This window comes from Triticum urartu, chromosome 4 (genome assembly GCF_003073215.2).
Source record: "Triticum urartu cultivar G1812 chromosome 4, Tu2.1, whole genome shotgun sequence".
Taxonomy (NCBI): domain Eukaryota; kingdom Viridiplantae; phylum Streptophyta; class Magnoliopsida; order Poales; family Poaceae; genus Triticum; species Triticum urartu.
The window spans coordinates 507,271,254-507,286,711 of NC_053025.1; positions in this window are offsets into that span (position 1 = coordinate 507,271,254).

The following is a 15,458-nucleotide window of genomic DNA, read 5'->3' on the forward strand; positions in this document are numbered from 1 at the left end:
TAATGAAATATCCAAATCATCTTAGACTTTTTTATATTTTAGTCCTCTTTGGATGCCAACATTTTTCCACGTTGTATGAACATATATTTATATCCTCCAAAAAATATTCAGATGTGTATGTATATTTCTTAAAATATATGAACTTTTAAAAATAAATAGATAAACATAAGGTATTATACTATTATGTAGGAATAGTTGTTATATACATGATGGATATTTTATTTCATCAGTGTGAACATTTAAAAATATATTTGAACTTCTAAGAATACACAAATATAACTATATGTGTATATCTTTAAAAATATGATTAACATTGCTTTATATGTATGAATATTTATAATGACATAAATTAATATTTCCTTTTTAGAATATAAATGTTATCATTGTATATCTACCATCTACCACTTCCTCTGTATCAAAATATAACACTTTTTTGACATTGTCATAGTGTCAAAAAAAACATCTTATATTTGGATATGAAGGAAGTACTACTTATAAAAGCACGAATTTGGTGAATATCATCTGAGCCATCTACCCATCTATATCTAACATCTCACGCTGCTCCCAAGATGTATCTATCACCTCATCAATAATTTAGAAACATGTTAATTGCATTAATTGTAATTTCAAAATGATATTATTTATATTAAACATAAATTAATATGATTAATTTTGAAAACAATATTGTTGTCAAGGTTACTAGTTTTCTTTTGATAAATCTACATGATTACTAGTGGCATGTAAATTAAGCACTCGCCTAGTGCAACCGGGGGTGTTGGGGCATTTGCATTGACTTTCAGGCATTTTCCATGTGTTTTTCCTCTTAGTTTTTTTACTTTTTGGTTTCTATTTCTTCCATGTTTCCTAACTTTTATGTTTTCCCCTTTTTTGTGACTATGTTTTATTTTTTATTTTAATTTTCTGTTCCTTTCATTTTTCAATTTTTAAAGAAATTAAACATTTTCAAAGAAATACCCAAATATTTTAAAAATGCATGAACACTTTTCAAGATTATATGGACATTTTAAAAAGTATTATTATTATTTAAATTTAAGTACTAACATATTTGATAATGTGAGCCCCTTCGTAAAAGTTACACGGGCTTTTTCCAAAAACATGAAAAACTATTTTTAATTACAAGTTATTCGCTATATCCTATCTATTATATCTAAATAGGAGTCTCCACTTCCTGATTTCTCTTGACATGGAGCTTAACCACATCAGTAATCAACATGCAGTTTCCACCTCAACAAATCTACCATCTCAGCAAAAAAGAAAATTCTTTTTCAACGAAACGAATTGTGAGATTTTAATAGTGGTAGTTGTCTCTGCTTCGTCTTCTAATACAAAGGACATAGTATATCAATCGCAACCAAGACGTATCTTGCTAACGCTAATTTTCTCCCGTGATTCTGTTACACTTTTCATTAATTTATATCTCATGTTTTGTTTGCGTTTTCCCACTCTACAAACCATCCCTTGGCCTTCTACGAATTTGCACATACAAGTTCACCTCTTTGTTGCCCCAATGGTTGGCGTTGCACCCGACCTTGTAAACCCTCGTTGCTGTCAGATTCGATAGCGAGGAGATGCGACCACCCAACCATTGATGGATTCGATGTCGAGGAGACGCACCAACACCATATGCAACCTAGATCCACCTCCCTTCTCTTGTACTATCTTCTATCACTGATGGATTCGATGGCGTGGAGCTACGCTAGGACCATATGCAACCAAGCTCTACCGCCTTCACCTCTTTGATGCCCCCGATCTCAATGATGTAGATTTCGACCACACCGACCCTGCCACCACCAGATTCGATGGTTATTCTCATAACAAGGGTTGAGGAGGATGAAGGAAATATGCCCTAGAGGCAATATTAAAGTTGTTATTTATATTTTCTTATATCATGATAAATGTTTATTATTCATGCTAGAATTGTATTAACCGGAAACTTAGTACATATGTGAATACATAGACAAACAGAGTGTCACTAGTTCGCCTCTACTTGACTAGCTCGTTGAATCAATGATGGTTATGTTTCCTAACCATAGACATGAGTTGTCATTTGATTAACGGGATCACATCATTAGAGAATGATGTGATTGACTTGACCCATCCGATTAGCTTAGCACGATGATCGTTTAGTTTGTTCCTCTTGCTTTCTTCATAATTTATACATGTTCCTATGACTATGAGATCATGCAACTCCCGAATACCGGAGGAACACTTTGTGTGCTACCAAACGTCAGAACATAACTGGGTGATTATAAAGGTGCTCTACAGGTGTCTCTGATGGCGTTTGTTGAGTTGGCATAGATCAAGATTAGGATTTGTCACTCCGATTGTCAGAGAGGTATCTCTGGGCCCTCTCGGTAATGTACATCACTATAAGCCTTGCAAGCAATGTAGCTAATGAGTTAGTTACGGGATGTAGCATTACGGAACGAGTAAAAGAGACTTGCTGGTAACGAGATTGAACTAGGTATTGAGATACCGACGGTCGAATCTCAAACAAGTAACATACCGATGACTAAGGGAACAGCGTATGTTGTTATGCGGTTTGACCGATAAAGATCTTCGTAGAATATGTAGGAGCCAATATGAGCATCCAGGTTCCGGTATTGGTTATTGACCGGAGACATGTCTCGGTCATGTCTACATAGTTCTCGAACCCGTAGGGTCCGCACGCTTAACGTTCGGTGACGATCGGTATTATGAGTTTATGTGTTTTGATGTACCGAAGATAGTTCGAAGTCCCGGTTGTGACCACGGACATGACGAGGAGTCTTGAAATGGTCGAGACATAAAGATTGATATATTGGACGACTATATTCGGACACCGCATGAGTTTCGGGGGTCACCGGATATTTATCGGAGTGTCGAGGGGTTATCAGAACCCCCGAGGGAACTAATGGGCCAACATGGGCCTTGTGGGAGATAGAGGAGAGGACCTAGGGCTTGCCGCCCCCCTTGGGAGTCCGAATTGGACAAGGAGGGGGGCGGCGCCCCCTCTTTCCTCCCTCTCTCCCTCTCCTTCCTTCCCCCTTTCCCCTTCCTAGTTGGAATAGGAAAAGGGGAGTCCTATTCCTACTAGGAGGAGGACTCCCCCTCTCCTTGGCGCGCCCCAAGGTCGGCTGGCCTCCCCCCTTGCTCCTTTATATACGGGGGCAGGGGGCACCCTAGAACACACAAGTTGATTGTTTTCAGCTGTGTGTGGTGCCCCCTCCACCATAATCCATCTCCGTCATATCGTAGCGGTACTTAGGTGAAGCCATGTTCCGGTAGCATCGTCATCACGCCGTCGTGCTGAGAAGCTCTCCCTCGAAGCTCTACTGGATCGTGAGTTCGTGGGATGTCACCGAGCCGAACGTGTGCAGATCGCGGAGGTGTCGTACCTTCGGTGCTAGGATCGGTCGATCGTGAAGATGTATGACTACATCAACCGCGTTGTCATAACGCTCCCGCTTACTGTTGGGGAACGTAGCAATAATTCAAAAAAATCCTACGTGTCACCAAGATCAATCTAGGAGATACTAGCAACGAGAGAGAGGGAGTGCATCTTCATACCCTTGAAGATCGCTAAGCGGAAGCGTTACAAGAACGCCGTTGGTGGAGTCATACACGCAGCGATTCAGATCGCGGTCGACTCCGATCTAAGCGCCCAAAAATGGAGCCTCCGCGTTCAACACACGTATAGCCCAGGAACGTCTCCTCCTTCTTGATCCAGAAAGGGGAGAGGAGAAGTTGAGGGAGAACTCCGACAGCACGACGACATGGTGGTGATGGAGCTCGTGGTTCTCTGGCAGGGCTTCACCAAGCGCTACGGAGGAGGAGGTGTTGGAGAGGGGAAGGGGCTGTGCCAGGGGAAGGGTGCGGCTGCCCTCTCTCTCCCTCACTATATATAGGGGGAAGGGGGTGGAGGAGGCTCCCTAGGGTTCCCTAGGGGAGGGGCGGCGGCCACAGGGGAAACCCTAGATGGGTTTGGGCGCCCCCACCCCTAGGAAACTTGCCCCCCAAGCCGGGAGGGGTGGCTGCCCTAGGGGAGGCGCCCCACCTCTCCAGGTTACGTGAGATGGGGTGGGACGGGCGCTCAGCCCCTTAGTGGGCTGATTGGCCCCCTCCCCTTGGCCCATAAGGCCCCCCAACGCTTGCCGGGGCCTCCGAAACCCCTTTCGGACACACTGGTCGTCACCCGGTACCCCCGAAACAATTCTGGACTCCAATACCCTTCGTTCAATATATTGATCTTCACCTCTGGACCATTCCGGAACTCCTCGTCACGTCCGGGATCTCATCCGGGACTCCGAACAACCTGTGGTAACCACATACTATTTCCCATAACAACTCTAGCATCATCGAACCTTAAGTGTGTAGACCCTACGGGTTCGGGAACCATGCAGACAAGACCGAGATCTCTCCGGCCAATAACCAATAGCGGGATATGGATACCCATATTGGCTCCCACATGTTCCACGATGATCTCATCAGATGAACCACGATGTCGGGGATTCAATCAATCTCGTACACAATTTCCTTTGTCTATCGGTATGTTACTTGCCCGAGACTCGATCATCGGTATCCCCATACCTCGTTCAATCTCGTTACTGGCAAGTCTATTTACTTGTTCTGTAATGCATGATCCCGTGGCTAACTCCTTAGTCACATTGAGCTCATTATGATGATGCATTACCGAGTGGGCCCAGAGATACCTCTCCGTCATACGGAGTGACAAATCCAGTCTCGATTCGTGCCAACCCAATAGACACTTTCAGAGATACCTGTAGTGCACCTTTATAGCCACCCAGTTACGTTGTGATGTTTGGTACACCCAAAGCATTCCTACGGTATCCGGGAGTTGCACAATCTCATGGTCTAAGGAAATGATACTTGACATTAGAAAAGCTTTAGCAAACGAACTACACGATCTTGTGCTACGCTTAAGATTGGGTCTTCTCCATCACATCATTCTCCTAATGATGTGATCCCATTATCAATGACATCCAATGTCCATGGTCAGGAAACCATGACCATCTATTGATCAACGAGCTAGTCAACTAGAGGCTTACTAGGGACATATTACGATCTATGTATTCACACATGTATTATGGTTTCCGGTTAATACAACTATAGCATGAACAATAGACAATTATCAAGGAAATATAATAATAACCATTTTATTATTGCCTCTAGGGCATATTTCCAACAGTCTCCCACTTGCACTAGAGTCAATAATCTTGTTCACATCGTTATGTGATTAACACTCATAGTTCACATCGCCATGTGACTAACACCCGAAGAGTTTACTAGAGTCAATAATCTAGTTCACATCGCCATGTGATTAACACCCAAGAGTTTACTAGAGTCAATAATCTAGTTCACATCACCATGTGATTAACACTCAATGAGTTCTAGGGTTTGATCATGTTATTCTTATGACAGAAGTGTCAGTCAACAGGTCTACAACATTCAGATCCGTGTGTTCTTCACAAATCTTGGTTTCATATTTTAGATGTTGCTACTATGCTACACTTGGAGCTATTCCAAGTGGTTGCTCCACTATACGTATCCGGTTTGCTACTCAGAGTCATCCGGATAGGTGTTAAAGCTTGCATCGACGTAACCCTTTACGCCGAACTCTTTATCAACTCCATAACCGAGAAACATTTCCTTATTCCTAAGGACAATTTTTACCGTTGTCCAATGATCCACTCCTGGATCACTCTTGTACCCCCTTGCCAGACACGTGGCAAGGCGCATCGCGGTACACAGCATGGCATATCATATAGAGCCTATGGCTAAGGCATAGGGGACGACTTTCGTCCTTTCTCTTTCTTCTGCCGTGGTCGAGCTTCGAGTCTTAACTTCACACCTCACAACTCAGGCAAGAACTCCTTCTTTGACTGATCCATCTTGAACTCCTTCAAGATCATGTCAAGGTATGTGCTCTGTGAAAGTCTTCTCAGGCGTCTTGATCTATCTCTATAGATCTTGATACCCAACATGTAAGCAGTTTTACACAGGTCTTCCTTTGAAAAACTCCATACAAACAACCCTTTATGCTTTCTAGAAATTCTACATCATTTCCGATCAACAATATGTCATGCATATATACCTATCAGAAATGTTGTAGTGCTCCCACTCACTTTCTTGCAAATACAAGTTTCTTGCAAACTTTGTATAAACCCAAATGCTTTGATCGCCTCATCAAAGCATATGTTCCAACTCCAAGATGCTTGCTCCAATCCATAGAAGGATCGATGGAGTTTGCATACCTTTTAGCATCCTTAGGATCGACAAAAACTTCTGGTTGTATCACATACAACCTTTCCTCACGGAGACCATTAAGGGAACTTTGTTTTGACATCCATCTGCCAGATTTCGTAAATGAAAATTGCAGCAACTGCTAACACAATTTTAACTGACTTTAGCATCGCTGTGATTGAGAAAAGTCTCATCATAGACAACTCCTTGAACTTGTCGGAAACTTCCTTGAGACAAGTCGAGCTTCATAAATGGTGACATTACCATCAGCGTCTGTCTTCCTATTAAAGATCCATTTATTCTCAATGGCTTGCTGATCAACGGAAAAGTCCACCAAAGTCCATACTTTGTTCTCATACATGGATCCTATCTCGGATTTCATGGCTTCCAGCCATTTGTTGGAATCCGGGCCCACCATCACTTCTTCATATCTCATAGGTTCATCGTTGTCCAACAACATGACCTTTAAGATAGGGTTACCACTGAGAAGTTGTACACACCCTTGTCGACCTACGAGGTTCGATAGTAATTTGATCTGAAGCTTCATGATCATCATCATTAGCTTTCTCTTCAACTGACGTAGTTGCCACAGAAACATCTTTCTGTGTCGTGCTACTCTCTGGTTGAAGTGAAGGTTCAACAACCTCATCATGTTCTATCTTCCTCTCACTCAATTCTTTCGACAAAAACTCTTTCTCGAGAAAGGACATGTTCTTAGCGACAAACACTTTGCCCTCAGATCTGAGATAGAAGGTATACCCAATCGTCTTGTTTGGGTATTCTATGAAGATACAATTTTCCGCTTTGGGTTCGAGCTTTTCCGACCAAAGCCTATCGACATAAGCATCGTAGCCCCAAACCTTAAGAAACAACAACTTTGGTTTCTTGCCAAACCATAGTTCATACGGTGTCGTCTCCACGGACTTAGATGGTGCCCTATTTAAAGTGAATGTAATTGTCTTTAATGCATAACCCCCAAAAAATAGTGGTAGATTGGTAAGAGACATCATACACCATATCCAATAAGGTTCGATTACGACGTTCGGACACACCATCATGCTATGGTGTTCCAGGCGGCATCAATTGTGAAACGATTCCACCTTGTCTTTAGTGATTGGCAAACTCATAACTCAGATACTTTCCCTTTGATCAGATCGAAGGAACTTGATCTTCTTGTTACGATGATTCTCAACTTAACTCTGAAATTGCTTGAACTTTTCAAACATTCCAGACTTATGCTTCATTAAGTAAATATACCCATATCTATTCAATTCACCGGTGAAGGTGAGAAAATAACGATATCCACCGCGCGCGTCAACACTCATCGGACCGCACACATCAGCATGTATGATTTCCAACAAGTCACTTGCCCGTTCCATTGTTCCAAAGAACAGGGTTTTAGTCATATTGCCAAAGAGGCATGGTTCACATGTATCAAGTGATTCAAAATCAAGTGGCTTCAAAAGTCCATTAGCATGGAGGTTCTTTCATGCGCTTTACACCAATATGACCTAAGCGGTAGTGCCACACGAAAGTGGTACTATCATTATCAAGTCGACATCTTTTGGCATCAATGTTATGAACATGTGTATAACTATGACCGGGATTCAATAAACCATTCACATTGGGTGCATGACCATAGAAGGTATTATTCATGTAAACAGAATAACCATTATTCTCTGACTTAAATGAATAACCGTATTGCAATAAACATGATCTAATCATGTTCATGCTCAACGCAGACACCAATGCAAACAACATTTATCTAGGTTCAACACTAATCCCGAAGGTAGAGGGAGCGTGTGATGGTGATCACATCAACCTTGGAAACACTTCCAACACACATCGTCACCTCACCCTTAGCTAGTCTCTGTTAATTCCGTAGCTTTTATTTCGAGTTACCAATATTAGCAACTGAATTGGTATCTAATACCTAGCTGCTACTAGGAGTACTAGTAAGGTACACATCAATAACACACATATATCAAATATACTTTTGTTGAAGTTGACAACCTTCTTATCTACCAAGTATTTGAGACAGTTCCGCTACCAGTGACCGTTCCCCTAATAGAAGCACTTTGTCTCAGGTTTGGGTTCTTGGGTTTCTTCACTGGAGCGGCAACTGGCTTGCCATTCAAGAAGTTTCCCTTCTTTCCCTTGCCCTTCTTTGAAACCAGTGCTCTTGTTAACCATCAACACGTGATGCTCCTTCTTGATTTCGACCTTTACGGCCTTAAGCACGACGAACAGCTCCGGGATTATCTTACCTTGTATGTTATAGTTCATCATGAAACTCTAGTAGCTTGGTGATAGCGACTGGAGAACTTTTGTCAATCACTCTATTATCTGGAAGATTAACTCCCACTTGATTCAAGTGATTGAAGTACCCAAACATTTTGAGCACATGGCCACTGGCTGAGCTATTCTCCTCCATCTTGTAGGCAAAGGTCTTGTCAGAGGTCTCAACCTCTCAACACGGGCATGAGCCTGAAATACCAATTTCAGCTCTTCGAACATCTTATATGTTTTATGGTGTTCAAAACGCTTTTGGAGCCCCGACTCTAAGCCGTAAAGCATGGCGCACTAAACTATCAGGTAGTCATCAGAACGTGTCTACCAGATGTTCACAACATCCATAGACGATGCCAGAGGGGTTGGCACACCGAGCGGTGCATCAAGGACAGAAGCCTTCTGTGTAGCAGTGAGGACAATCCTCAGGCTACGGCCCTAGTCCGCACAATTGCTTACAATATCTTTCAACTTAGTCTTTCTCTAGGAACATATTAAAATAAAGAGCTAAAGCGCGAGCTATTAATCCACAACATAATTTGCAAAGACAATTTAGACTATGTTCATGATAATTAAGTTCATCTAATCAAATTATTCAATGAACTCCCACTCAGATAGACATCCCTCTAGTCATCTAAGTGACACATGATCCGAATCGACTAGGCCGTGTCCGATCATCACGTGAGACGGACTAGTCATCAACGGTGAACATCTCCATGCTGATCGTATCTTCTATACGACTTATGTTCGACCTTCCGGTCTTCCGTGTTCTGAGGCCATGTCTGTACATGCTAGGCTCGTCAAGTCAACCTAAGTGTGTTGCATGTGTAAATCTGGCTTACACCCGTTGTATGCGAACGTTAGAATCTATCACACCCGATCATCACGTGGTGCTTCGAAACAACGAACCTTCGCAACGGTGCACAGTTAGGGGGAACACTTTCTTGAAATTTTAGTGAGGGATCATCTTATTTATGCTACCGTCGTTCTAAGAAAATAAGATGTAAACATGACAAACATCACATGCAAATCATAAAGTGACATGATATGGCCAATATCATATTGCGCCTTTGATCTCCATCTTCGAGGCGCGGCATGAACACCATCGTCACCGGCATGACACCATGATCTCCATCATTGTGTCTTCATGAAGTTGCCTCGCCAACTATTACTTCTACTACTATGGCTAACGGTTAGCAATAAAGTAAGGTAATTACATGGCGTTTTCATTGACGCGCAGGTCATAAATAAATTAAGACAACTCCTATGGCTCCTGCCGGTTGTCATACTCATCGACATGCAAGTCGTGATTCCTATTACAAGAACATGATCAATCTCATACATCATATATATCATTCATCACATCCTTTTGGCCATATCACATCACATAGCATACCCTACAAAAACAAGTTAGACGTCCTCTAATTGTTGTTGCATGTTTTACGTGGCTGCTATGGGTTTCTAGCAAGAACGTGTCTTACCTATGCAAAACCACAACGGTGATATGCCAATTGCTATTTACCCTTCATAAGGACCCTTTTCATCGAATCCGATCCGACTAAAGTGGAAGAGACAGACACTCACTAGCCACCTTATGCATCAAATGCATGTCAGTCGGTGGAACCAGTGTCACGTAAGCGTACGTGTAAGGTCGGTCCGGGCCGCTTCATCCCACAATGCCATCGGATCAAGATAAGACTAGTAACAGTAAGGAAATTGAACAAATCATCGCCCACGACTGCTTTGTGTTCTACTCGTGCACAGAATCTATGCATAGACCTAGCTCATGATGCCACTGTTGGGGAATGTAGCAATAATTTTAAAAAATTCCTACGTGTCACCAAGATCAATCTAGGAGATACTAGCAACGAGAGAGAGGGAGTGCATCTTCATACCCTTGAAGATCGCTAAGCGGAAGCGTTACAAGAACGCGGTTGGTGGAGTCATACACGCAGCGATTCAGATCGCGGTCGATTTTGATCTAAGCGCCGAGCAAAGGCGCCTCCATGTTCAACACACGTACAGCCCGGGAACGTCTCCTCCTTCTTGATCCATCAAGGGGAGAGGAGAAGTTGAGGGAGAACTCCGACAGCACGACGGCGTGGTGGTGATGGAGCTCGTGGTTCTCCGGTAGGGCTTCGCCAAGCGCTACGGAGGAGGAGGAGGTGTTGGAGAGGGGAAGGGTGCGGCTGCCCTCTCTCTCCCTAACTATATATAGGGGGAAGGGGTGGAGGAGGCGCCCTAGGGTTCCCTAGGGGAGGGGCGGCGGCCATAGGGGAAACCCTATATGGGTTTGGGCGCCCCCACCCCTAGGAAACTTGCCCCCCAAGCCGGGAGGGGTGGCTGCCCTAGGGGAGGCGCCCCCACCTCTCCAGGTTACGTGAGATGGGGTGGGAGGGGCGCTCGGCCCCTTAGTGGGCTGATGTGCCCCCTCCCCTTGGCCCATAAGGCCCCCCAACGCTTGCTGGGGCCTCTGAAACCCCTTTCAGACACGCTGGTCGTCACCCGGTACCCCCGGAACAATTCCGGACTCCAATACCCTTCGTCCAATATATCGATCTTCACCTCCGGACCATTCCGGAACTCCTCGTCACGTCCGGGATCTCATCCGGGACTCCGAACAACCTTCGATAACCACATACTATTTCCCATAGCAACTCTAGCGTCACCGAACCTTAAGTGTGTAGACCCTACGGGTTCGGGAACCATGCAGACATGACCGAGACATCTCTCCGGCCAATGACCAATAGCGGATATGGATACCCATGTTGGCTCCCACATGTTCTACGATGATCTCATCGGATGAACCACGATGTCGGGGATTCAATCAATCCCGTACACAATTCCCTTTGTCTATCGGTATGTTACTTGCCCGAGATTCGATCGTCGGTATCCCCATACCTCGTTCAATCTCGTTACTAGCAAGTCTCTTTACTCGTTCCATAACGCATGATCCCGTGGCTAACTCCTTAGTCACATTGAGCTCATTATGATGATGCATTACCGAGTGGGCCCAGAGATACCTCTTCGTCATACAGAGTGACAAATCCCAGTCTCGATTCGTGCCAACCCAACAGACACTTTCGGAGATACCTGTAGTGCACCTTTATAGCCACCCAGTTACATTGTGACATTTGGTACACCCAAAGCTTTCCTATGGTATCCGGGAGTTGCACAATCTCATTGTCTAAGGAAATGATACTTGACATTAGAAAAGCTTTAGCAAACGAACTACATGATCTTGTGCTACGCTTAAGATTGGGTCTTGTCCATCACATCATTCTCCTAATGATGTGATCCCGTTTTCAATGACATCCAATGTCCATGGTCAGGAAACCATGACCATCTATAGATCAATGAGCTAGTCAACTAGAGGCTTACTAGGGACATATTAGGATCTATGTATTCACACATGTATTACAGTTTTCGGTTAATACAATTATAGCATGAACAATAGACAATTATCATGAACAAGGAAATATAATAATAACCATTTTATTATTGCCTCTAGGGCATATTTCCAACACTTACGGTCTACGAGGGTACGTAGACAACACTCTTCCCTCTCGTTGCTATGCATCACCATGATCTTGCGTGTGCGTAGGATTTCTTTTGAAATTACTGCGTTCCCCAACAGTGGCATCCGAGCTAGGTTTATGCGCAGATGTTATATGCATTAGTAGAACACAAAGGAGTTGTGGGCGTGAGTATATACATATTGCTTGCCGTCACTAGTTGATTCTTGATTCGGCGGTATTGTTGGATGAAGCGGCCCAATCCGACATTACGCGTACGCTTACGCGAGACTGGTTTTACCGACATGCTTCGCACACAGGTGGCTGGTGGGTGTCAGTTTCCCCAACTTTAGTTGAATTGAATTCAATGAATAGGGTTCTTTTTGAAGATCAAAAAGCAATCACAATACCGTGTTGTGGTTTTTGCTGCATAGTAAGAACGGTTCTTGCTCAGCCCATAGCGGCCACGTAAAACTTGCAACAACAAAGTAGAGGACGTCTAACTTGTTTTTGCAGGGCATGTTGTCATGTGATATGGTCAAGACATGATACTAAATTTTATTGTATGAGCTGATCATGTTTTGTAACACAGTTATCGGCAACTGGCAGGAGCCATATGGTTGTCGCTTTTGTTGGGGAACATAGTAATTTCAAAAAAATTCCTACGCACACGCAAGATCATGGTGATGCATAGCAACGAGAGGGAAGAGTGTCATCCACGTACCCTCGTAGACCGTTAAGCGGATGCGTTATGACAACGCGGTTGATGTAGTCGCACGTCTTCACAATCGACCGATCCTCAGCACCGAACGTACAGCACCTCCGCGTTCAGCACACGTTCAGCTCGGTGACGTCCCGCGAACTCACGATCCAGTAGAGCTCGGGGAAGAGTTTTGTCAGCATGATGGCGTGGTGACGATGTTGATGAAGCTACCGCAGCAGGGCTTTGCCTAAACACCGCTACAGTATGACCGAGGTGGATTATGGTGGAGGGGGGGGCACCACACACGGCTGGAGAGATCTCAATGATCAACTTGTATGTCTAGAGGTGCCCCTGCCCCCGTATATAAAGGAGCAAGGGGGGAGAGGCGGCCAGCCAGGAGGAGGCGCGCTAGGAGGAGTCCTACTCCCATCGGGAGTAGGACTCCCTCTTTTCCTAGTTGGAATAGGAGAAGGGGGAAGGAGGAGGGAGAGAGGAAGGAAAGGGGGGCGCCGCCCCCCTCCTTGTCCAATTCGGACTAGAGGGAGAGGGGGCGCGCGGCCTGCCCTGGCAGCCCTTCCTCTCTTCCACTAAGGCACATCATGACCCATTAAACCCCCGGGGAGGTTCTGGTAACCCCCGGTACTACGGTAAAATCCCGATTTCACCCGGAACACTTCCAATATCCAAATATAGGCTTCCAATATATAAATCTTTATGTCTCAACCATTTCAAGACTCATCGTCATGTCTGTGATCACATCCGGGACTCCGAACTACCTTCGGTACATCAAAACATATAAACTCATAAAACTGATCGTCATAGAACTTTAAGCGTGAGGACCCTACGGGTTCGAGAACTATGTAGAGATGACCGAGAAACATTTACGGTCAATAACCAATAGCGGAACCTGGATGCTCATATTGGTTCCTACATATTCTACGAAGATCTTTATCGGTCAAACCGCACAACACTATACGTTGTTCTCTTTGTCATCGGTATGTTACTTGCCCGAGATTCGATCGTCAGTATCCAATACCTAGTTCAACCTCGTTACCGGCAAGTCTCTTTACTCGTTCCGTAATACATCATCTTGTAACTAAACTCATTAGTTATCATGCTTGCAAGGTTTATAGTGATGTGTATTACCGAGAGGGCCCAGAGATACCTCTCCGACAATCGGAGTGACAAATCCTAATCTTGATCTATGCCAACTCAACAAGTACCATCGGAAACACCTGTAGAGCACCTTTATGATCACCCAGTTACATTGTGACGTTTGGTAGCACACAAAGTGTTCCTCCGGTATTCGGGAGCTGCATAATCTCATAGTCATAAGAACATGTATAAGTCATGAAGAAAGCAATAGCAGTAAACAAACGATCAAGTGCTAAGCTAACGAAATGGGTCAAGTCAATCACATCATTCTCCTAATGATGTGATCCCATTGATCAAATAACAACTCATGTCTATGGTTAGGAAACTTAACCATCTTTGATCAATGAGCTAGTCAAGTAGAAGCATACTAGTGACACTATGTTTGTCTATGCATTCACACATGTATTATGTTTCCGGTTAATACAATTCTAGCATGAATAATAAACATTTATCATGATATAAGGAAATAAATAATAACTTTATTATTGCCTCTAGGGCATATTTCCTTCAGTCTCCCACTTGCACTAGAGTCAATAATCTAGTTCACATCTTTATGTGATTAGTTCACATCTCCATGTGACTAATACCCAAAGGGTTTACTAGAGTCTATAATCTAGTTCACGTCGCTGTGTGATTAACACCCAAAGAGTGATCATGTTTTGCTTGTGAGAGAAGTTTAGTCTACGGGTCTACAACATTCAGATCCATGTGTATTTCGCAAATTTCTATGTATACAATGCTCTCCACGGTGGCTAATTGCTCCCACTTTCAATATGTATCTAGATCGAGACTTGGAGTCATCCAGATCAGTGTCAAAGCTTGCATCGACGTAACTCTTTACGATGAACCTTTTGTCACCTCCATAATCGAGAAACATATCCTTATTCCACTAAGGATAATTTTGACCGATGTCCAATGATCTAGTCCTAGATCACCATTGTACTCCCTTGCCAAAATGGGTGTACGGTATACAATAGATCTGGTACACAACATGGGATACTTTATAGAACCTATGGTTGTGGCATAGGGAATGACTTTCATTCTCTTTCTATCTTCTGTCGTGGTCGGGCTTTGAGTCTTACTCAATTTCACACCTTGTAACACAGGCAAGAACTCTTTCTTTGCCTGTTCCATTTTGAACTACCTCAAAATCTTGTCAAGGTATGTATTCATTGAAAAAACTTATCAAGCATCTTGATCTATCTCTATAGATCTTGATGCTCAATATGTAAGCAGCTTCACCGAGGTCTTTCTTTGAAAAACTCCTTTCAAACACTCTGTGGGAGTCCTGGATTAGGGGGTCTCTGGACAGCCGGACTATCTCCTTTGGCCGGACTGTTAGACTATGAAGATACAGGATTGAAGACTTCGTCTCGTGTTCGGATGGGACTCTACTTGGCGTGGAAGGCAAGCTAGGGAATACGGATATGTGTATCTCCTCCTTTGTAACCGACCTTGTGTAACCCTAACCTCTCCGGTGTCTATATAAACTGGAGGTTTTTAGTCCGTAGGACAACATACAATCATACCAT